This window comes from Ornithodoros turicata, unplaced genomic scaffold, assembly GCF_037126465.1.
Source record: "Ornithodoros turicata isolate Travis unplaced genomic scaffold, ASM3712646v1 ctg00001071.1, whole genome shotgun sequence".
Classification (NCBI taxonomy): Eukaryota; Metazoa; Arthropoda; class Arachnida; order Ixodida; family Argasidae; genus Ornithodoros; species Ornithodoros turicata.
Window position 1 is genome coordinate 206824 of NW_026999459.1, and position 25174 is coordinate 231997.

Below are 25174 nucleotides of genomic sequence, written 5' to 3' on the forward strand. Positions count from 1 at the left end.
TGCTGCTTAGTACAATTTATTGCCCCCAAAAGTTCCCGCCACCCATGATCATGTTGGTGAAAGAGAATGCCAGGGACTCTTATTTCATATACGTGCAGTTGATCGTTTCGTTGTTAAGGGTTGCCGGTCAGCCATGTTTTTCATCCACCGAGAAGGAAGCATGTGTTACACCCGCTGTACTTTGTGCAAAGGGCGTTATTAGGGCATGTTTTACCCTGAACACAAGCGCAGACACCGAAGTCATAATCACGACCTGCAAAGGGAAACGTCCTCACATTGATGGCTATACGGTAACATCGTTATAATTCCAAAGGAACTTACGTTCAAGCTCGTGTCCTTCAGGTGCAGCTTCACTAGCGACAAATACACCTTAAAAAGAAAGGGACTTTTTTTAGTTTCTCGCACTCTCAAGTTCCCCGCCACCTGGATCGCACCAGGTGAGCTGTTACGTCACGCGCTTTCGACAGCTTGTTACGCGTCCTGAGCACCTCACGTGACTACCTCATCTCTCTAAACGTGTTACCGAATGACGAGGAAACCCTTCGTGTAGAAAACTTTCTGCTGTCTTAGGGCGAAGGACATGTTCAAGGAAAAAGGAAAGGATAGGGGGGGGGTGTATATCGGTGTTTTTCAGTCGGCTCGCCACAAGTTTCAACCTAACTAAAGCTGAATTATCCTGGAGCGATCCGCTAGGGGTAAAAGACGGGGACAAAAACCGTAGTTCGGACCCGCTAATGTTTCCAACACCGTGTGTTCTTTTCAGTGGTTTACCCAGAATTCTAAGCGTGGAGGGGTGTTGGAAAAAATGGGGGGTGCGTCATTATTATGGTTACGTTATCATAACATATCATCACTGTGATGTATCTAAACCAGAATCCTAAGGGCACCCTCTGTAGGGGACACACGTCGAAAATGTAGGGGGCGTCACAGAACATTTGGGGGAGTTTTAGGGGGGTGCAGAGGGTCTGGATAAATTACTGGTTCTTGTACTATCCTAGGACATCCCCACATAGTAGACATGGTAGAATAATTGTCGGTTGCAAACTACCGCAGCTCTCGAAGTGGAACTTTTGGTTTGATCAAACTTTCACAACATCCTATATTAGATCCTATATATTAGTATTACCAAAGAGGAGGACGAAGACAACAGCGAAACGTAGAGGCGTCATTGTGTCCACGAAGAGATCGTTGAAACTTTCCTGGAAAGAGAATAAGAGAGCTCGTTTGTTTGAAGTCCTCAGAAATAGTTTCGGTAGAAACCTCGCTTCCTCCGTGTGAAAGTGAAAAATGATTAAAGAAATGATGAACACGTTTGTGTTTGTCCTTCTAGACATGTGTTCCAGCCTCAGAACATGAACTGTCTCGTGTGAAAAATGAGTTGCGAGTTTAGCATTTAAGGTTAGGCTTCTAAAACTTTGACGTTGACGCTGAAAATACGCTTTTCTGACGATAAATGGATACTATTACCGTGTATTCACACGAGCGACATTCCCCCAGAAGCGGAAGATGCAAAAACTGTCGTAGCTTTCTGCTGCCGCGTGAGCGCGAGTGCTCAACGTCGTGTCTTCACGTACACTGCTAACCGTGGGGAATATCCTGCTACGCAGTCACAAGATATTCCGTAGCAGACGACAGGCAAACACGCTGATGGTGTCGTCTGCTAAGCACGCTGATGGTGTCGTCTGCTAAACGCGCACTACGCCACTCCCGATATATTCCGCACCGTGTGAATGCTCAACACGGGACGGAAATTCGGCTCTGTGAGCAGTGTTTTCGCTTTTTCTTCCACTAGAATATTCCGTGAGGATGTCGCTCGTGTGAATACACGGTTACAGGAGTCTTTTTTTCAAACGCCCTCGTTTTTCAGTCATCTTTGAGTCGAGATATTTTGAGGGAGGAACAGACCGACGTCTTATCATATCACAAACGTGGTATGGTTAGAACTGCCAAAGGAGCCGTGGTTATGAAGTGATTAGATGTATTCAATTGCATTACATCACATAATAGCCAACGCAAAGCACTGCAAACAGAGACCCATGCTAGTACAGTACAGGCAGTAATAAAGAGCGGTTATCTCTCAAAGAAGTGTTTACCTGTATAGAAGTAGTATGGGATCAGCTCAACTGGCCCACAACTCACACAGTGGTCTGGACGCCATTAATGAGCAATTAGAGAAATTTGGGGCCCCCACAGTAATTAGGATAATTCAGGGAGTCATTACACTAATTGGGGAGAATCTAGGACGTGTGCAGACCACTGTGTGAGTTGTGGGCTAGTTGAGCTGATAAAAAATACAAAAATACGTAGAAAATAAAATAAAAAGATAGAGATAGAGTGGAGAGAAGGAGTTTAGTTGAATATCAACGACGCCATCTTGAAGAAAGCGGTCCGGAACGGCCGCTGACTGTCGCTGGGCGACGGAGGCAGGTTGCAAAGCATCGCAGCTATGAACACCAGTTCCGGACATCCTGTGACGTCATCATGGCATGTCTGGGCAAGTTAGGACAGCTCTGGACATGCAAGGAGAAAAACACTCGTAATACAGCGGCTGGGAAAGCAAGAGTAAATATGCAAATCATCAATAGCTAACAAGAAATTAGAACTAGTTACACAACAAATGATCCCACCACAACAGGAGCGCAGAACGATGCGACTGCTCTATCCGACAGCCAGGCAGAGAACTGACTCGTAATGGTTTTTTTCTCCTGCACAGCTGCACCCCCTAGCGGTTACTTTCTCAACTAATCTCACAACAAAATTATTAAGAATCACGTCAGCGCTACTCCCGTTCCCAAGGCAGAAGAAGATAGAAAATGGCGGGGATGCCCGGACAACAGCAACCAGCACCCGACGTGCACTGGCACGAAAATCGCAAACAAAGCGGGAACAAAGTTGGCGAAAGCATTAGTTACACAACAAATCACCTCACCACAGTAGGAGCGCAGACCGATGCGACTGCTCTCCGTGACAGCCAGCCAGAAACTGAGCGAGCGCGGGGAGCGCACGTCTGCTTTCCGCGACAGCCGGAGGGAAACTGACTGGGGCGCCGCTCCGCGGCCGCTACGCATACGCGCTCCTAGCGCCCTCAGGGGCGACCACCTCCGAGAGGCTAAGAGCATTCCTGCGCCCCCTGCTGGCCATTCTCATTGGTCGTGAGGCTAAGAGAGAAGAGCATTCCTGCGCCCCCTGCTGGCCGTTCTCATTGGTCGTGACGTCATCCTATTGTCTCAGGGCTACCCTGTTTTTTTTCCACTAATGCTCCTTTGGTCAATCTACAATGAAGCCACAGTATGACGTCATCATGCAGCTGCGTGGCTCAAGGACGCGTACGCTCTAGACAGGGGACATATTATTTATTGAATCACTATCCCAAGATTATTTCCTTTATTGTTCTATAACGATTGCATAGGAAACTATTGCAGAAGAGCACCATGCATGAAAGCTGATCGTAGGAATTCCAAAATCTTACTAAATGAGACTTGCAAAAGAACAAAATATCCTAACATGTAACTCCATCGACGGCAAATAAGAGGACTAGGTACTCAACAAATCAACACAGAGTACGGTTAAATAAGAGCGCAGAACTCAGGGCAGCACTATCGTCAAGACAACAATGTTCCTTGTCAAAAAAGAAAAAAAATACAAAACGTCAACACAGGAAAGCATGCATATCGGGGCATGTCAGAACACGTCAGGACAAATTGTACGACTGCTAGGCAACAGAGGAAAACAAACAAACACTTGAACAGAGTGAAAAAGACACTCACCATCATTTTTCCCGTTCACAGCATTCCCTCATTGTAAATCCGCTCGTCACAAAATCCACCTGCATCGTCGAACACCATTCACCAGTGACGAACCACACATCCGCACCCGATCAGAGGCAGACAGAACCCCACAGAAGCTACGCTCTTCCACTGACGGTCAACGCCAGGAGCAGAATTTGCGTGTCCAGACCCGTCAGTGTCCAAGAGAGAAGTGAATCCTTGCGCCCCCTGCAGGCCATTCTCATTGGTCGTGACGTCATCCTATTGTTTCAGGGCTACCCTGTTTTTTTCCACTAATGCTCCTCTAGACAAGGTCAACCTGAAACAATGGTCTTGTGGTATGACGTCATCATGCAGGTGCGTGGCTCAAGGACGCGTACGCTCTAGACATGGGACCTGTGATTTACTGAATCACTATCCCAAGATTATTTCCTTTATTCTACTATAATGATTGCATAGGGAACTATTGCAGAAGAGCACCATAGAAAAGAGGCGATTGTAGCATTTCATTCCCAAAGTCTTACTGTACAGGGAAAAAATGATGGTTCAGCAAGACATGTCCATCCCAGCCGAGAGCCATGCAGCTAAGTGAATAATGACGCTTTGTTCCTCCTGAATAAAGTCACACACCTGTCCCCCTCGCGGTTACTCTCTGAACTAAATGAATCGCGAAATTATTAAGAATAGCTCTACTCCCATTCAAGGCAGCACTATCGTCAAGAATATTTCTTGTACAAAAAGAAAAAAGCTACATGTAGAAGGAAAGCATGTCAGAACAAGCCCAGGCATGTCAGTGCATGTTTGTCAGACAATAAGGGGGAAAAAGCGAAAAGAAGGAAGGAAACAAAGAAGGAAACCAGCATCAAACTCTTTCTAAGCACACGCAATCCTCTTATTCAAAAACAGTGCTCATCATAAATCCGTCCAGGGCAATACACACCATTTTTCTATTGCTACACTTTTTTTTTTCCAGTGACGGTCAATGCATTGCTATAGACTGCGTGACGTCATCACATCCTGTCTGAAGAAAAAGACAGCGGCAAAGACTCCTATCATTCGTTGAATCGCAAGATTATTTCCTTTGTCCTACTCTTAATGACATTCATTCTCTCATTAAAATTCAACAAAAAAAGCTCCGTGCATATTAACGATTTTCACCCCAAAGGCTCATCCTGGTCATTAGAATTACAGTAAACTACCACTGCTCCTTAAAATAATAAGTGAGACCACTCAACATCACCTCCAGGCTTATGTAATACATGACCCTTTCTATGCTCATACATTCGTTGTCTGAGGCTACACCTGCGAGCAAAAAGGCGCGGAAGCCGGGGGGGGGGCAAAGTTCCATTCGCGCATTGCGAGCAAAAAGACGCGAAAGCCGGGAGCAAAGTTCCATTCGCGCACGCCAAAGCACAAGACAGAACGCCTTTACGGGAACACGATGGCATTCGTATACTATATTAATGATTATTGCATTGCAGTTTAGAAAAACTACTATAAAACTATAATTTTAGGAGCCCATTAAAATTCTACTTTCTATGGAAACTATAATTGCCCTATTACTTGGATCGCTATTAATGAAGTGCTCCAATTTTTTCTCTCTTCCCATTTCAGCCTTCCCAAGCAGCACACAATATTGGACCCATATTGGCTAGTCATTGGCGATACGGGTCCAATATGGGACCCGTTTCGCCAAGATTTTCCCCATGTTGGCTGAAAATGTGCAATATGGGCCCCATATTGCCCAGTTTCAGCCAATATGGGGAAAATCCTGGCAATATGGGCCCCATATTGCCCACTTTGAGCCAATATTGGGAAAATCTTGGGAATATGGGCCCCATATTGCACGCGTACACCCCATATTGACTGAACAGGGTACGTAGCCGTGTTGCACAAATGCCCAAGCAGCACGGCAAGATTGAACGTTGAAGCATGTGAAATACCCAATTCACTACATCGTTACATTCAACAACTTCCCGCAGATGATACACATTGTTCGAAACAGTCAACGTACTTGGCATTCACAACGTAAAGTTCGGTAGAATTCGACACCTCAACATTCCACGTCTTGAAAGCCGCCGCCATCTTCCTTCGCGATGCCAATGCCAATCGGTCGAGACGACTCAGAGCAAGCGAGTTGTTTGAGCGTAATCACGCGTCCTACAACTAATGCGCATGCGCGACAGCCCGAACGGACGTTTCATAGGGCTAAAATGTCGCTGGGTGCTGTAATGATAACGAAATTGCGGCAGGTCAAGTAAAAAACACAATGTTTCATAGGAAGGGATTGCTACTCTGTAAAGTTAGGTGATTTCAAGTAGCTGCAAGCAGTGTGAATTGCTCTGGCGTGTGTCCGTCACCGTCACGAAAGTGTTCGCTCCTTTGTAGTCTCGGATCGGGTTGGAAATTTTTAGTTCACAGAATATTGCGATCCCAATGAAGGCTTCTGAAGGATCCTTTCTGCCCATTCTGTGCTTGTCACGAAACTGCGGAACACGCGTTTCATCAGTGCCTTGTGCCCGATACTCTATGGCACAAAGTTGAAGTCCTGTTCGGTGTGTCACGCATTCGGTGGGCTGTCATTCAAACGCTCTTTCAGCCTCCCGTCCCGCATCGCGATAGGAAACAGTTCCTCCTTCTGGCAGTTGAGATTAACTACCAGGTGTGGATTTCTCGCTGCATTGCAGCACAGGGTGGCCGCATCCGTAGTGTAGCAGAAGTGCTAAATCTTGTTCGAGCAGGGGTTCGTCGCGCTCTTCGTAGAGAGAGAGCTGTGCTGGGAGCTGTGCACTTTGCAAGACGGTGGCAGACATCTTCGGTCCTCTTTGAAGATGATAGAGGTACGTATGTGCTTCACTTTTAGGTGGCCAAGTACAGTGTGCCGTTGTCACGTTCGCAGCTTTCCGCGAGTCTTCGTTCGTTGCATGGTGACGTCCAGCACACATATTAATCTAGAGATCATATTGCTCTAGAGTTGGCATCTACGTAGCCTTAGTTTAGTCCTTGTGAAACGTTAGAGGGAGCCAGTCTGTGTGGCTGGTTTTCCGCTCTGATGCCAATACAGAGAGAGAGGATCTTTGGCATTGGCAGTTCCGTGGGACTGCTTGTGGCCTTCAGCAACGCGAGCGTAGTGCTTCGTTCTTTTTGGGCAAAGTCGTGTTTTTTATTTATTTATTTATTTATTTTTGCGATCATGTGAAACGTGGATCAATTAGAGCCGCAAAAATAAAAAAAGTAAAAATCAGAAAAAAGTATTATCAGTGGTGACTATTATACAGAATAATGCTTTATTATTACACAGACTCCCCGTTGCTGTTATTACAGCGGTGATTACAGAAATATTGGCAATATTGGAGCAAAATGGGCTTGCCAATATGGGCAGCCCATATTGGTCCAATATGGAGCCTGGTTGCACTCCCCATATTGGTCCAATATTGGCAGCCCACATTGGGCCAATATTGGCAATCTTGGAAACCCATATGGGTCCAATATTGGACCAATATTGGCGTGCTGCTTGGGTTGTCATGCAGGGAAGCAGACTCACATCTAAAATAATTAATTTACACTGAGGGTGCCATGCTTCAGGAATTCCTATCCTGCGCTCAGATGCAAGCATTTCTTCACGGATACAGCTGACTTCCTCAACATACCGAGCTCCTAACAACATCTAACAAACAATCAGAGAAACCCTCTTTTCAGCTGTACCATGCGACTTTCTTCTGCGTAAAATCGGTGATTTGAGGAAGAGAGCAGCGAAAAATTGCGCACACTTGTGCTTGACTTAAAAAACCTGAAGCATATGCTGATAAACTAAGAAAAAGACACTCATGTCTGGCATCAGATAGTGCTACATGCACAGACGCATTGTCGCAAAGAAAGCACAGGACAGGGATACACAACTTTCCTTAGGTGAGCAGGGAAAAGGCTTAAGACCTCAGGAATAATAGCAGAGTCACTGGACATCGCTACGCGACTAACACAAGATAACAACAACAAGATAATAGCGGCGGGTAAAATTGCAACACTGCTAAACAAGCCCCAACATGCCGTCATGACATCGCAAACCAGGAAAAAGAAGCACGCGCGCGCACACAGCAGCTCAGGAATGCACAAGGAGAGGTGCTTTATAGGAATTTCTACTCCACACACTCAGATACCAGCATTTCTGCACAAATACCTATAACGGCTGACTTCCTCAACATATCGAGGCAAGCGAATACTGACACTCAACATATAACAAAAAACAAACAAATTCCATTCTCATGAACTCTCCTCTGCTGAGCGGCTTTCTCCTGCTCTACCTGGATGCTGATTGTTTCCCCTCATCTACATTCTGAGTAAAAGCAGTGAAAGAAGAAAAGAACCGCGAAAAATTACACGCATTTGTGCTCCAATAACTGCAAGAAACCGTAGCGCACGCCAATACACTGAGAAAAAGACACCCATTTCTGCCACCAGATAATTATTGCATAATGCCACATACACAGCCGCATTACCCTTGCGTAAAGAAAGCACAGGACAGGGATACACAAATTTCCTTAAGTGAGCAGGGAAAAGGCTTTAGTCGAACCGCCCAGAAATAACCGGAGAATCAACGCTTATCGCAACGAAACTCGACGGCTAGCACAACATGACACCAACAACATACTAGCAGCGGGTAAAATTGCAACACTGCTAAACAAGTCCAGACATGCCACGATGACGTCACAAATCAGGAAAAAAAAGCACACGCATGCACGCACAGAGGACAACGCATTAAACACACAGAGCGCTCAGGAACAATCGTAGCGTTACCGCACATCGCTACGAAGCTCAACGGCTAACACAAGACGACAACAACAAGATATTAGCGAAGGGTAAAAATTGCAACACTACTGAACAAGTCTAGACATGCGACATCGAATGCGAAAACACTGGTGATCGGGGAAAAGGCCTAAGCCTGCGGCGGATCATCATAGAGTATACACAACTTCATTTTTCTATTTTGCGTAAACTAAGCGCGGTCTGCTTGGAAAACGACGTACAAATTTTCTTAGGGAGCAGAGAAATATAGAAATTTGTACTCCGTGCTCAGATACCAGCATTTCTGCTCAAAAACCTGCAAAATTAAGCTCTGCTTACTTCGTCAAGGTATTGAACACCCAACAAAATCAAACAAACAACCCCATTTCCACTGGTAGAACACTATTCAACTTTTACGCAGGAGGCTTTCTTCTACATAAAAAGTAGAGAAAATAAGAAAAGAGCAGCGAAATATTACACGCACTTTTGCTCGCATAGCGATAAAAAAATAAATAAAATAACGACGCACACGCTAATAAACTGTGACAGAGACACCCATTTCTGCTATCAGATAATTATTGCATAATGCTAAATACTCATTTGCATTGGCCCTGCGTGAAGAAAGCACAGGACAGGGATACACAATCTATCTTAAGCGAGCACGGAAAGTCACTTCTACTCGAACAGCTTAATACCATAAAGTCTGAATTTTTGCAAAGAAAATAAAGCTTGAACAGCGCTACGAAGGTGACAGACACATACTAACAAACAAACAAACACTTCTTCGAGTCTGTATTTTCTTTTAAAAAATAACGAAAGAACACATAAAAAAATCAAATCGGCTAGGTAGCCTACCAGACGTTGTGCCTTAAAGTTGGCTGCACGCAATGCGCGAAAGCATGCTGCGAAGCCAACTTGCGGTTTTGCTGGATGCACATGAAGTCCGATTCCAATTGGAAATCGCGCTAAGGACGTGCCAAACGTGGAATTTTCGCAAAATTAATCCCAATACCTGCAAGCTTGGGTACCCAACAGAGCAGCGCGCTCCTATCAACACGCCTTGGGCTGACCTTACACACCCGAAGCCTTTCCTGAATACATTCTGCCGGCGCTGGAATAAAAGATTTATCGCGAGGGTACTACGATGTCAGCTCTGTTGCTGTTTAAGTGATAAAACAGTGCGCTCACTCGGGGAATCTGTAGGATAGGACGAGTGCCTTTTATGAGGATTTTATGAGTGCCCGACGCCGGTCCTGCTGTTGTTTGTTTGTTTGTTAGTATGTATCTGTCACGTTCGTAGCGCTGTTCAAGCGCTATCCGCCTAGCGATAAGCGGTGATTCTCCGATTATTCCTGAGCGGTACGACTTAAGCCTTTTCCCTGCTCACTTAAGGAAATTTGTGTATCCCTGTCCTGTGACACAAATGCGTGTAATTTTTCGCGGTTCTTTTCTTCTTTCACTGCTTTTACTCAGAATGTAGGTGAGGGGGGAAAGAGTCAGCACCCAGGTAGAGCAGGAGAAAGCCGCTCGGCAGAGGAGAGTTCATCAGAATGGGATTTGTTTGTTTTTTGTTATATGTTGATGAGTGTCAGTATTCACTAGAGGTGTACGAATATTCGAAATTTCCGATATCGTTGGAATATTGTTGATATTCGAACCCTATTCGTATTCGAAAATTTGATAATCGAGAAATTCGAATATTCGAAAATTTCGAATAACGGAGCACAAGCGCCAGCATTCCCACTAAAATGAACAGAATTCCAGGTATTGGGATTAATTTTGCGAAAATTCCACGTTTGGCACGTCCTTAGCGCGATTTCCAATTGAAATCGGACTTCATGTGCATCCAGCAAAACCGCAAGTTTGCTTCACAGCATGCTTCCGCGCATTGCGTGCAGCCAACTTTAAGGCATAACGTCTGGTAGGCTACCTAGCCGATTTCATATTTTTTATGTGCGCTTTCGTTATCTTTTCTTTAAAGATAATACAGACTCGAGTTCCTTTGTCTATTTTTGATCAGTTTAGTGGATCTTCAATTGTATTTTGATTTTTACCCTCGATTCCCATAGAAATATGCCCAGGAAACTGCTATTTATTTATCATTCTTATGTTTGACAAGCAACAGTGCCATATTTGTAGTGTTTATGCGAGGTTATTGGACCTGACAATTCTGTGTCAAGGCTGCAGTAGGCATTTTTGCCGGGCCGAGATATTCGATATTCGATTCGGTATTCGGAGGAACGTTCCTCAGGTATTCGTTTACTATTCGTATTCGAGAATTTCACTATTCGCACACCTCTAGTATTCACTTTACTCGATATGATGATGGAGTAAGCTGTATGCAGTTATAAGTATTTGTGCAGAAATGCTGGTATAGGAGCATGGAGGAGAAATTCCAATAAAGCACCTCTCCTTGTGCATTCCTGAGCTGCTGTGTGCGCGCGCGTGCTTTTTTCCCTGGTTTGCGACGTCATCATGGCATGTTAGGGCTTGTTTAGCAGTGTTGCAATTTTACCCGCTGCTAGTATCTTGTTGGTGTCATGTCGTGCTAGCCGCGTGGCGATGTGTGGTGACCTGAGGTCTTAAGCCTTTTCCCTGCTCACCTAAGGATATTTGTGTATCCCTGTCCTGTGATTCCTTTACGCAAGGGCAATGCGTCTGTGTATGTGGCACTATCAGATACCAGACATGAGTGTCTTTTTCTTGGTTTATTGGCATATGCTTCAGGTTTTTTAAGTCAAGCAAATGTGCGTGTAATTTTTCGCTGCTCTTTTCTTATTTTCTCTACTTTTTATGTAGAACAAAGCCTCCTGTGTAAAAGCTGAATAGTGTTGTACCAGTGGAAGTGGGGTTGTTTGTTTGATTTTGTTCGATATCTTGACGAAGTAAGCAGTGCTTAATTTTGCAGATTTTTTAGCAGAAATGCTGGTATCTGAGCACGGAGTAGATATATTTCTCTGCTCCTTAAGAAAATTTGTACGTCGTTTTCCAAGCAGACCGCGTTTAGTTTACGCGAAATAGAAAAATGAAGTTGTGTATGCTCTATGATGATCCGCCGCGGGCTTAGGCCTTTTCCCCGATGAGCAGTTTTTGTATGCGATGTTGCATGTCTGGACTTGTTCAGTAGTGTTGCAATTTTTATCCTTTAATATCTTGTTGCTGCAGTCTTGTGTTAGACGTTGAGCTTCGTAGCGATGTGCGGTAACGCTACGATTATTCCTGAGCGCTCCGTGTGTTTAATGCGTTGTCCTCTGTGCGTGCATGCGTGTGTTTTTTTTCCTGATTTGTGACGTCATCGTGGCATGACTGGTCTTGTTTAGCAGTGTTGCAGTTCTTCCCGCCGCTAGTATGTTGTTGGTGTCATGTTGTGCTAGCCGCGTGGCGATGTGTGGTGACCTGAGGTCTTAAGCCTTTTCCCTGCTCACCTAAGGATATTTGTGTATCCCTGTCCTGTGCTTTCTTTACGCAAGGGCAATGCGTCTGTGTATGTGGCACTATCAGATACCAGACATGAGTGTCTTTTTCTTGGTTTATTGGCATATGCTTCAGTTTTTTGAAGGCAAGCACAAGTGTGCGCAATTTTTCGCTGCTCTCTTACTCAGATCACCGGTTTTACGAGGAAGACAGTCGCATGGTACAGCTGAGAAGAGGGTTTCTCTGATTGTTTGTTAGATGTTGTTAGGAGCTCGGTATGTTGAGGAAGTCAGCTGTTAAAGGTATCCGTGAAGAAATGCTTGCATCTGAGCGCAGGATAGGAACTCCTGAAGCACGGCACCCTCAGTGTAAATTAATTATTTTGGATGTGAGTCTGCTTCCCTGCATGACAAGGCTGAAATGGGAAGAGAGAAAAAATTGGAGCGCTTCATTAATAACGATCCAAGTAATAGGGCAATTATAGTTTCCATAGAAAGTATAATTTTAATGGGCTCCTAAAATTATAGTTTAGTTGCAATCTCCTCTTGTCTATGGTGTTTTTCTGCAATAGTTCCCTATGCAATCATTATAGTAGAATAAAGGAAATAATCTAGGGATAGTGATTCAATAAATAACAGGTGCCCTGTCTAGAGCGTACGCGTCCTTGAGCCAGGCACCTGCAAGATGACGTCATACCGAGAGACTATTGTTTCAGGTTGACCTTGTCTAGAGGAGCATTAGTGGAAAAAAACAGGGTAGCCCTGAAACAATAGGATGACGTCACGACCAGTGAGAACGGCCTGCAGGGGGCGCAAGGATTCACTTCTCTCTTGGACACTGACGGGTCTCGACACGCAAATTCTGCTCCTGGCGTTGGCCGTCAGTGGAAGAGCGTAGCTTCGGTGGGGTTCTGTCTGTCTCTGATGGGGTGCGGATGTGTGGTTCGTCACTGGTGAATGGTGTTCGACGATGCAGGTGGATTTTGTGACGAGCGGATTTACAATGAGGGAATGCTGTGAACGGGAAAAATGATGGTGAGTGCCTTTTTCACTCTGTTCAAGTGTTTGTTTTCCTCTGTTGCCCAGCAGTCGTACGATTTGTCCTGACGTGTCCTGACATACCCCGATATGCATGCTTTCCTTTGTTGATGCTTAGTATTTTTTTCTCTTTTGACAAGGAACATTGTTGTCTTGACGATAGTGCTGCCCTGAGTTCTGCGCTCCTGGTTACCCGTACTCTGTGTTGATTTGTTGAGTGCCTAGTCTTCTTATTTGTCGTTGATGAAGTTATGTGTTAGGGTATTTTGTTCTTTTGCAAGTCTCATTTACTAAAACTTTGGAATTCCTACGATCAGCTTTCATGCATGGTGCTCTTCTGCAATAGTTTCCTATTCAATCGTTATAGAAGAATAAAGGAAATAATCATGGGATAGTGATTCAATAAATAATAGGTCCCCTGTCTAGAGCGTACGCGTCCTTGAGCCACGCAGGTGCATGATGACGTCATACTGTGGCTTCATTGTAGATTGACCAAAGGAGCATTAGTGGAAAAAGACAGGGTAGCCCTGAGACAATAGGATGACGTCACGACCAATGAGAACGGCCAGCAGGGGGCGCAGGAATGCTCTTCTCTCTTAGCCTCACGACCAATGAGAACGGCCAGCAGGGGGCGCAGGAATGCTCTTCACTCTTAGCCTCTCGGAGGTGGTCGCCCCAGAGGGCGCTAGGAGCGCGTATGCGTAGCGGCCGCGGAGCGGCGCCCCAGTCAGTTTCTCTCCGGCTGACGCGGAAAGCAGACGTGCGCTCCCTGCGCTCGCTCAGTTTCTGGCTGGCTGTCACGGAGAGCAGTCGCATCGGTCTGCGCTCCTGCTGTGGTGAGGTGATTTGATGTGTAACTAATGCTTTAGCCAACTTTGTTCCCGCTTTGTTTGCGATTTTCGTGCCAGTGCACGTCGGGTGCTGGTTGCTGTTGTCCGGGCATCCCCGCCATTTTCTATCTTCTTCTGCCTTGGGAACGGCAGTAGCGCTGGCGTGATTCTTAATAATTTTGTTGTGATATTAGTTGAGAAAGTAACCGCTAGGGGGTGCAGCTGCAGGGCTTTATACAGGACAAAAAAGCATTACGAGTCAGTTTCTGCCTGCCTCTCGGATGGAGCAGTCGCATGGTTCTGCGCTCCTGTTGTAGTGGGATCATTTGTTGTGTAACTAATTCTTTTTGTTGTTAGCTATTGATGGTTTGCATACTCTTGCTTTCCCAGCCTCTGTATTACGAGTGTTTTTCTCCTTGCATGCCCAGAGCTGTCCTAACCTGCCCAGACATGTCATGATGACGTCACAGCTGACGTCACAGGATGTCCGGAACTGGTGGTCATAGCTGCGATGCTTTGCAACCTGCTTCTGTGCTCCGTCGCCCAGCGACGGTCAGCGGCCTTTCCGGGCCGCTTTCTTCAAGATGGCGTCGTTGATCTTCAACTAAACTCCTTCTCTCCACTCTCTCTCTCTATATGTATTTTTTTATTTTTTATGAACTCTCATAGTGCACAACGCTCAGGGTGGTCTGGACACTAGCTAGACGTTCCCCAATTAGTGTGATGACTCATTGGATGATGCTGATTAATGTGGGGGGTCCCAATTAGCTCTAATTGCTAATTAATGGCGTCCAGAAGCCTTGTAGCGTTGTGCACTATGAGAGTCCATCCCATACTACTTATAGAAAGGATATTTCAGATGTGTGTACACTATCGGAACTGCCTGACTTTTATAGGACATTCCATACAGGTGTACATGATTCCATTGTCCTTCATAAATCTCTGTATCAATGAGATTTCTGAAAAGTCCTCGACGAGAATTGACTTTCCAGTAAGTACCTTGTACATGGCATTTCCTTTGCAAGCACGCGTTCACGGCCATATGTGCACGTGGGATATCAAAAACAAAACAAAATTCGACATCAACCGTAAATAAGATGACAAGGTTATGGCCATGAACGAGACAGGGATTCAGATTATACAGCGCGTGGAAATTGTTGCGTGGTGCATTGATTCGCTGAATACGCAGTTAACACGTACTGCTCGCGACACGGTTGTCTCAAATCTCCAGCCTGTGGCTGAGCGGTGCCCTATCGGCGGTGTCGCACACGAAGAACTATACCAATACAGTCTCCCAGGGGAGGCCGCTATACCTCTCTCTCACTCTCTTGCTAGCAGACGACACCCAGGTATCCGAGGGTTACCTCTACCGACAGGTGGCGACTGAGCGCGGCCTCCCCTCGGAGTCGGCATTGGTATAGTTCCTTCGAGCGCGATACCGCCGATAAGGGAGCGCTCCGCCAAAGGGCTGAAGATTTCAGACAACGGTGTCGCGAGCGGTACAAGGGGATGCATTTATTAGAACAAAAAAAAAAGGTTGAAACACAGCATGTTATATCAGACAGAAGAAAAAAAAAAAGACGCGTGTTGCTTACTACGTATTCCAAGGAGAAGAAGAAGAAGTAGAAGGAAACAAGGATAACAAAGTGTAAAATACGAAGCGACGCCGTGCACAACTATGCGCGCGGTAACCTCATAAGTGCGGTTGCTCGTTTTCTGTTGTTTTACTTTCCGATGCATTCTCCATTTCAAATCAGGGAGAAGAAAGAAAAAAGGGTGTGAAAAGGGGGTAACTTCTATAGTTGTCACCGTGGCCAACATGGCGTCTAATAAAGGGTGTAAAATGTGGTGGTAAATGAAATCATCATTTATCCAAATCACTACAGAAAGGCGTACGCCCCCGTGGCTGACCGAATCAGAAGCGGGAAAACGTGTTACGCGTGGAAGTTCTGTTTTGAGAGTGAGGTAGCAGCAAGAACTTCGCAACCTTTTAGGCACAACATATAGTGACAACTATTACCTTCTAACAGGTGTAACTGCTTCACCTTTTTTTCTAAGAGTGTAGGGAGTAAAATTAAAGGTCTCCCTTGTGGTGCAACGAGAGATAACATATCAACGTGGAACAAAATGCTGGGATAATTTTAAATTCGGAGTTTACGGTTTTCACGTTCGGGTCAAATGTAGGAGCATAACTGCAATGAGTTATCATGTAATGCTAGAGGAGAGGACAACGCGCTTTGGAGTTTGGCCTAAGAACAACTATTTTGGTGACACAATGCGTTTGGGTCAGATTCCTTCCCTGAAATAAGGCAACTTTCTCAAGGGACTGCACCGCTCATACCGTGTATCTCCCTGGACACAGACAAAAGCTCACCGGACAAACGCTTACGCTCGTAACTTTCAAGGCGAACATAAGGTCACCGTTTTACTTGCTTCTTGTTTTCCAGCTGCTTTATTTATACATTGGCCACTAATAAAAATATTTAAACTTTTGCAGCACTTTTGCAAAAGGCTCCCCACAGGGGAGCCTTTTACGTATTTGATGGGTGTCGGACCGGTATGTTCATGTAGAATACGCACCCCTCGGGAATGACCAAGGTTAAGTCAGGAGAGCCTGCTTTGTATTTCAATTGTTGGGGAGTGTATCAGTTTATGTAGAATATGCACCCGTTGAGACTGACCAAGGTTATGTTAGGGGAGCCTTTTACGTCTGTGACAGCATTGGGGCCCGGTGTGAAGAAGGACGACGAAGGGGAAGGAGGAGGAAGGAAGACGATGAAGAGTATATGATGATCATTATTGTGAGAGCTACTATGGCGGGCTAGAATGAATGGTGTGCTGAGCGAAGGATGAAGTCGGGTCCGGACGACGGGCCTGCCGACAGGTGGCTACCACGGGCTGCTTGCGCTGTCGTTTCCGGCGCCCTCTCCCTCACGTGATAGGGTATGTGAACAGCATCTGAGCGCGCTCCGGAATGCAGCGCATGAGAAAAATAGATGGAATCTACCGAAAATACAAAACAAATGAAAGCGAAGCGTGCGCGTGCTCATAGCTGTCTTATACGCACGTGCTGTCGGTATCGGCAGCTGCAACAAATGCACTCTCAAAGACAAATCGTGTTTCCTTCAACATGTATACATAAACAATGTGCGAACATCATTTGCACGACTGGTGAAGCACACAAATAGAAACTTTAGACTGCCGCACGGCTTTTTACACAGAAAAAATTATGCGGCGTATCAATTAAGTGAGTTAGTATCGATGTGTACTGTGATGGGCGGTCTTCCATTTGCAGCTGAGGCAAAGGTGCGTATCCCAAATAAAAAGTATTCATGAGGCATATTGTTGTCTGTTTCGAACACAGTTTTTGGTAGAGCATATCGGTGGATGACGAAACCAACGCGAGCTGTCAAACTACTGGGTAATGAAATGTATCCCATGCAGCACATCTGAAAGCGTACGAAAGGAAACGGTTCGGTAATGGTGAGCATGAGCTTGACGAACTCTTGCTTCGGGGAGGCGAGGCTTGTACAGCGTGAGGCCGTTAAGGTCGCTTCGGATCTGAACGGCTAGGTTCACCCACATTTTATCACACAGGCTCGGATGTATATGCGCAAGCGTGACCCTCGGCATAGCTTTGAGTGCAGAAACCCCACAGTCGCAAAGCATAGTTTTCATGTGCTCCCACAGGACCTTCGGAGCCGTGCAAGAGCAAAAGCACAACTTAGCGGGCATAACGTTTGCATCTCAAACGCTGTGTATTACGCGCGCCGTAGTAGTTTTCCCAGTAATCGACCTTTGAGGGGGGTTAGGAGCTGCACGTTACCGAAAAAAAGGAACTAAATACCGTTACCCGTTACCAAAGTAACAAAAGGAACGCGTTCCCGTTACTCGATAGTAACGAGTTACTTGTACCTTACCACGCTATTACAGAGCCGCGACCATGCCTAAATTGGCACGTGCTTCATTTGGTCCGACAATTCCATGGAATTCGCTTTGAAGAATAGTTGGTGCTCGAAATGGGCATCGGCCATTTTTGGTGCGTTTGCTCGAGAGAGCCCCTGTGGCAAGACTGAAAAATTGCTGTGGAAAGGCATGGTTGCATCAAATACAGCCACCTTTGTTTGATGCATAGATGGGTAGAAATCCAGCGAACCGGTAGAATGTAGGAAGGGAGTTGCCTCAGGACAGAAGCCGCCGATATTTCGAACAGAGACTGTTCTTCTTCTGGGCACCGTCCATGCATGTGTTGGATGCGCCTAATTAGTAGCGAGGCCGACTTTCCTTCGTTCTTTCTTCTTCTTTTTTTTTGTTCTCTGAATTCAAGGTCAACAGGTGCTTTTAATCCCTCATTTTGGCGCCACTGTTAGGAGGCTACACGACGTCAGCGCGATATTGTGCGTTTACCTAAACTGATAAATGCTACACCAACGTCTACAAGCCGTTGTATAAACTGGCTCTTTGCATGGCTAACCTTTCCTTTCTTTTACTAAACATAACCGCCCACCCCCCAACCCCCCGTTGTAAACCATCAAAGCAGCCAAGGTTCTCGGGCTACCTCCTCACAATGGCGGGCTAGCCCGCCATAGAGCTACTAAAGGCTGAGGTGGTCAAAATAAAACCTCTGGTAAAGTCTACTACGTGACATCGTCTTTGATGGTGTGTGGAGCGGGTCAGTTCATGTAGAATATGCACCCCTCGGGATTGACCAAGGTTAAGTCAGGAGAGCCTGCTTTGTATTTCAATTGTTGGGGAGTGTATCAGTTTATGTAGAATATGTACCTTTCGAGACCGACCAAGGTTACGTTACGGGAGCCTTTTACGTATTTGATGGGTTGCGGAGCGATTAGTTCATGTAGAATATGCACCCCTCGAGATTGACCAAGGTTAAAGGGACCGAAAAGCGAATATAAGCCCATCGAAACTTTCTGTTCAGCGAGAACCTTAAACGTTCAAATATCAAAGAACTCCGCTGAAATCTCTGAAGTTTCTCTGTAATCGAAGTTTCCATGGTTGCATGTCCAGGGACCTAGTAGGAAACGGAGCAGTCTGTCAACAATTGCATCACACCGCGCCATCTGTCGAGGACGCATGTAATACGCGCTCTTCCGGTCGCTAATCCAGCGAAAACGAAAATGGCCTTAGCATTTTTGACCACTTTCTATGTCGAGAATGTCTAAGTCCTTGCACATGAGTGCGCTGGAATTCCAATTCGCTCACACAACTTCTTCGTGCGATAGCGTGCTGGAAAGTGTGTTCTTCGCAGCAGAAGATTCCTCGTCGAGAGATTTACCGGAGTTGCATTCGTCCTCACCAGTAGCTCACCGTGCCGTGAACACGGATTGGTTTGTGGAATTTACATGTATCAGGGAGAAACACTTGTGTAAGCCGAAACAAGCGCTGTTTTTTCGTCGTGCTGGTGTTCATGTGGGAAATGCAAACCGATGGATACCTCGGACCAGTGTTTTTGCTGCCGAGAGGTAGAGAATGCTAACGAATACTTCGAAATACTGTGCCTGGACACCGAAGTACTGCAAGTGTCTTTTACATACATCCGAGAAACTGAAGAGCATGGCAACATACGCCGAAGCGCCGTGTGGTCTTTACGCGCTACTTGAACGGCAAACCCTTATTTCTACAGGAAATTCCGTCATATCACCTGTCGGCTATTTAAAAGGAGGATATGGGGTGCTCTGAGAAACTACAATAGAAAGTATTCTTCCTGCCTGCGTCGTGCATGCTATTAGGGACGATTTCCCCATCAGTGTGCGGACTTGTAGGAATGTATATATTGAACATGAGACATAGTGAGCATCTTTCATCTGTACGTATATACTGATGTCAGCAAAGTTTCATTTCTTGCTTGCTGCAAGTTCTTCTGATTGCTTTTTCTTTGCAGCCACATCATATTATGATTATTAGCTTGTTCCTGGAGGGTTAAGTAACCTGGGGGCATTATACTCATGTCTTGTATATATGAGGAGTAAATAAGATAATTTTCATCAGTCTCACTCAGCTGAACTGTGTTCATAACCCTTTAATATACTTCTTATTGACCAGATTTCCAAATGCCAATTAATATTTGAACCAAGATTGGGATTTAACACTTCATTAACTGTGTTTTACTAAAAGAAGTACTTGTAACTGATTCATTATCATATCACCAACTAACATTCGTAAAGAAGGACTTCAGGGCTGACTTCACGTACTGCAACCCTTAATCTGGGTTCAACGCTAACCATGCAGCATTGGTGTGGGCAATAATACTGCAAATGGATAAATAATTTATTGTGTAAGTTATCTATTACTGTAATTGAGATGTACTTTTTCTAAAGTAATTTTGACAGCCCTGCAAATTGAAACTGGCTTCAGTGTACACGACAAACGCATCGTAACATTTAATTGAAATATAATGTAAGAGCAGAAGCAACATTTTGTCACATCTCAAACTATAGGCTTTTTTTTTTTCGGGGATTTCGAAAACAGAGCAGGACTTCTTGCCCTCTGATGTTTTGACATGCTTGATAGAGTTGTAAAACCTGAAACAAAATAAACAGTATAAACAGTTTTGTCTTTCCCTTTTAACAAGAAAGTTATACAGGGTGTTCAAAATTAAGCTTTCACTAGCACTTTATAAATAGGCGAACAAAAGAAAACTGGTGCCACTTTTTCTGTTCCTTGAGTAAGAAACAGGTGCTACATAATTAGCAGCACCTGTTTCTTACACAAGTAGCGTAAAGTTATCATCCGGTTTCCTGTCACCGCTGTGTTTGCGTAGCGCTCATGAAAGCTTAATTTTGAACACCCCGTATTTTACCATTTGTGCACTTTTGTATGCTGTGTTGATGAAAAGATTACAGGAACAATAATGCTGCAGATCAAACAATGACCTGTCATCTTGATGAAGATGAGAACTTTTCTTCACGTGTGCTAAGTGAGACAAAAGAAATGTACAATGAAGGTTGCACGTAGTTTGTTGGCATGCTAATGTGCTATACCGATATAGCACCTCAATATAGATGAGGGGCAAACACAGTAGACAAGCGTGATGGCTGCAAACTCTCCATTGAAGGTTTATTCAACACAACAAGAAACTGAAAGCATGAGTAGAAGAAGGCAGTGCCAATGCAATGCATGGAGAACCACATTAATCTATCAGAAGGCAGCATGATGGGGAGAGCAATCAAGAGAAATGACAGTTGTGTCCGAGATAGAGGGACTCTGCAAATTTAGGACCAATATAATGTGGTAACCTTGCATGGCTCACTGCAGCTGTGACACACTTTGAAAAATTCCACTAGTGGGGCTTCAAAGACAATTAACTTCTGCTGTTTCACTGGGAATTCAAGTGTAGAGGATGCACCTCTAGAAAATTAATTAGCGTTCCTGAGTCTACCCCAACGGGAAGTATTCCTCTACCCTTCAAAGAATCTAGTAGTTCTCATCGGTTTCTTCTACTGTTGACGTCATACTAATGTTCTGCACCTGTCCAAAGACTCCAAAAATATCACAAAGTCTGCGACATATAAAAGATCTAGTGCTCCCATCTGTGGACTTTGCGTACTTGTTTTCAGCTATTTCTGCCACGTCAACTAGAGTGTCTGGATCACACACACACGAACCACTCTGGCGCCACTTCTACACTGGAAGGCCCCTAAAATTAAATTTGTTGATGTTGACAATGTTCAGCACGGGACAAGTAGGACAACATAAGTTAAATAGAATACGTCGTCGCTATATTATAATTTATACATGTGTGACACCTGTACATACCTAAGACGTTGTGTTGAACTCGTCACCTCGGTGAAGCAAAATCGCTGGTTACTGAACGGCAGTTTGCTTCGGACGTCTTCGCAATTCGCCTTCTACGGCATCATCGTAGTCACCGGCAGCAAAATGAGCTCAGCACACTCGACACGACCGCTGTAGCCGAGTGCTTCGAACCACATTCGTTTTCGCGGACTGCCATGAGGAATCTTGTGCTACAACACGCCCGTCGTCGAAGGTGAACGAAGATGATTTTTGCATCCCCGAACACCAAAACTACAACAGGCATATGTATATCTCTCTAATACGTGACACAGCAGCCACATGACATGTCATTCACTTCCATTTTCTGCTTCGCGCGACCAGCATGACCACCCACGACGTAGACAATAAACGCGATAACACACAGACGGCCTTGCAGATTGCGCGGCGGATCGTAGCTCGTAGCGGCGCAGTAGCTGAATGCTTTATTAATGCTTTATCAATGTAGAAACTATGGAAGTGAGCGTCATTTTTAAAATGGCATTTAGCTGTAAGATAATGTGCGTCAACTTTGTTCTCTACAAAGTTAACTCTCACGTGGTAAGGGTTGACCAATCCCTGGGAGCCCTGGACCCGAAACCCAAGTTGCTCTTTTTCGCCGTTTGTTGGCAGCACCGTCCATGTTCCGGCAATCTTCAAAATATTTGTACGTAAAAAAATATGCCAAATTGTGAAGTAATGCTTTCTGTGCGTTATCAAACAACGATGTTGTGCACGATAGTGGGCAAAAATATCGGGGTTATTTTTCACTTTTCGGTCCCTTTAAGTCAGGAGAGCCTGCTATGTATTTCACGTGTTGGGGAGTATATCACACTAAGAGAAAAATCTATACCTTTAGAGGTATAGATCGCCTGCTCAATAACTTAGCCCTTCTTAGGTATTATTTTATACCCCGCTTACAGGTATAAAAAATAGTCCTCAACAAAGGGCTATATGCCATACCTTTATGGGTATAGCTCTATACCCCAGTGAAGGTCTGCACGCGTACCATCATGGTGTTACACCTAGGCATAGGTATTTTTAGACGAGGGAACTAGAAAAATAACATTTGGAGGAAAGAAAAGTTTTTGACATACACACACACACGTACTCGAAACACACGCAAACGCATATGGTTGTGAAGTAGGACGAAAACCTCGTGCACATCACTCCGCATCTAATAAAAAAAATGTGGAGTTGAAATCTAACGAAAATTTTCAAGGAGCAAGATCGCTCTGCGCAGTCATCAAGTGTGTATCACGATGTATCGCGAGATAGACATTTACAGAGCAACATATACTGATATACTGGTGGCGACTTGACAAACTGTGGAGCAGCTTTCGTCTGGTACGCAACCCTAAGGGTGAGGACATCTAGATTCAACATTCCAGCAATGAAGATTTTATGCAGCCATAAACTAACCATGTGGATTTAGATAGTACTGTGCTGATGTGTGTGTGTCTTAGTTAAATATACGTTTAAGTTAGTTGATATCGTCTCAAGAAAAAATAATGATGATGTGATGCAGGACGTTGTGGAAGTAAAGGTATAAAGAAACAGGAGGTATAAGCAGCCTCATCGTATCCGTGAAAGGCATAGCCTGGTGATCTATTGCTGGTACTGGATATGAACGCCTGGTGATGAGGTATAAATCTGGTACGTTAGCCCTCCTTTATACCTCTTTCATACCCTTGAGAAGGGCTGGAGGTATAAATAAGAAATTTGTACCTCTTCCATACCCTCCAAAGGTATATATCTGAAGCAGAAGGTATAAAAGAGGTATAAGAGCACATTATTATACCTCATTAATACCTTTTTTTTCTAACAGTGTAAGACCTTTCCCTGCCACAAAATGAATCTCCATCCTTCCGAACTCCCACGACGGCGCGCCTCGACACTCGTCAGCCCCGACTATTTGAAACGGCGGTTGGAGAATGTCGATGGCGATGAGGCAGACGTAGTTGCGCTCGGCTCGTGCTTGTTGGGAAATTGATTTCTTGTTATACCCCTCAACCTCCGGGACCGATCATTATAATGGCGTGGAAAAGGTAAAATGTTTTTTTTTTTTGTCTTTGTTATTGGGCATACGCGCGATTCTTGATGAGTCGTTTACAATATGGGTAAAAAAGTGTAATGCTATGAGGGTATAAAATAAATATTATTAGTAATGGCAGCATGAGTGATTTAAATACCATGTCATACGGGCCTTACTCTACATGCGAACGGCACAATTGAACGTAAAAATAAAATACAGTGAAACAATTGGGTGCGCGCTATAGAAACAACGGGTTTCCATTTCCGTAAAGGATGACAATATGTTGAAGGTACAATGTAGAACCAACGCAACTATCTGCTGCGTATAGCTACAATTGATTCTCTCATGAAAAATCAACGTTTTTCATTACGTTCACAATCAACCATTGACCAGGTACATGGAACAGCATTGGTTCACCGTTATCATTCTACATTGTTCAACATTAGACACCGTAGATTCTACGTTCCACCAACAGTCGGTGTTGACTGGGTAGTGGCAGGTAAAATTGCAATACTGTGCAACAAGTCTAGGCATGCCAGAGGACGGGGAAAAGGCGTAACCGCTACTGCTAAACATCCGACAGCATGAAAAAAAAACAACCCATTGGGGAAAAGGCTTCAGGCGACCAGTTAGGCCTAACCACAGCGTCACCGCATAACACTACGCGGCTAACACAAGACGACAACCACAAAATACTAGGCTCGCAACGCTAAACATGCGTCAACACAGAGAAAAAGCTTGGTATGGTACGGGTCACTGCTAAACAAGTCTAAACATGCGCGTACAGGGAATAAGGCCTATCCGTTACGGCAAACATGCGAGAAAAGGCTTAACACGTGCACGGCAAAACAACACGCAAACATCGAGCATGGAAAATCACTCACCGTTTTCCCTGTGACGATGGTACGTCCGATCCCGACGACAGCCAAGGCTCAACTGAAGCAACGCGGGGACGGCGGATCGACCGACCGCTCGTCCTAACTCCACGAGAGCCAGCGCGCAAGTGACTGAAGCCAGGGGCAGTCCTCCTCAGGCATGGAGGAAGGAAACACAGGAGCGGTCGTTTCGAACAGATTTCCGTGGGACCCCTCTGGCGGTCGCTCCTGTCAAAACCGCCATTACTTCCTGTCCACCACGTGATCCTCTCTAAAGTTTCGATTTAGCAACGCTTTGTTGCTCGTGCTCCTTTCTGTGCTTTTATGCCTTTCCAAAGACATTTACTCTTAAAATGTGAGCACCATTGCGGAAACAACGTTTTGCTAACGTGTTCCTACCGCGGTTGCGGCTGCCGTTCAACAGAAATCAGCTCTGTCACGGGAATAACATTTCATTGGTAAGTACGTACTGGATCGGTTGTTTCGTACTCTTGTCTGTGAGAGTCATCTTGAATCGTTCCCTTACAAACGGACGCTGTGCTACAGCTTAAGATTCATTTGATTTCCTCCATTGTTGTACCAGTTTGATTACTCGCATGCTTTACCACTTCAGCAACAAACACACAAAACGTGGCCACATCTTCAC

General features: G+C 45.0%; 2 long non-coding RNA genes across 2 annotated transcripts; both read right to left on the reverse strand.

Moving 5' to 3' along the window:
- LOC135376393 (uncharacterized) lies at positions 1-24701 on the reverse strand. Its single transcript, XR_010417674.1, has 4 exons — positions 24538-24701; positions 1127-1199; positions 322-369; positions 1-253 (listed from the first exon to the last, which is right to left on the reverse strand). It is a non-coding gene; the product is annotated as an uncharacterized LOC135376393 (long non-coding RNA).
- LOC135376394 (uncharacterized) lies at positions 1207-5846 on the reverse strand. Its single transcript, XR_010417675.1, has 3 exons — positions 5782-5846; positions 3768-4086; positions 1207-2510 (listed from the first exon to the last, which is right to left on the reverse strand). It is a non-coding gene; the product is annotated as an uncharacterized LOC135376394 (long non-coding RNA).
- Positions 24702-25174: the final 473 nt, after the last annotated feature.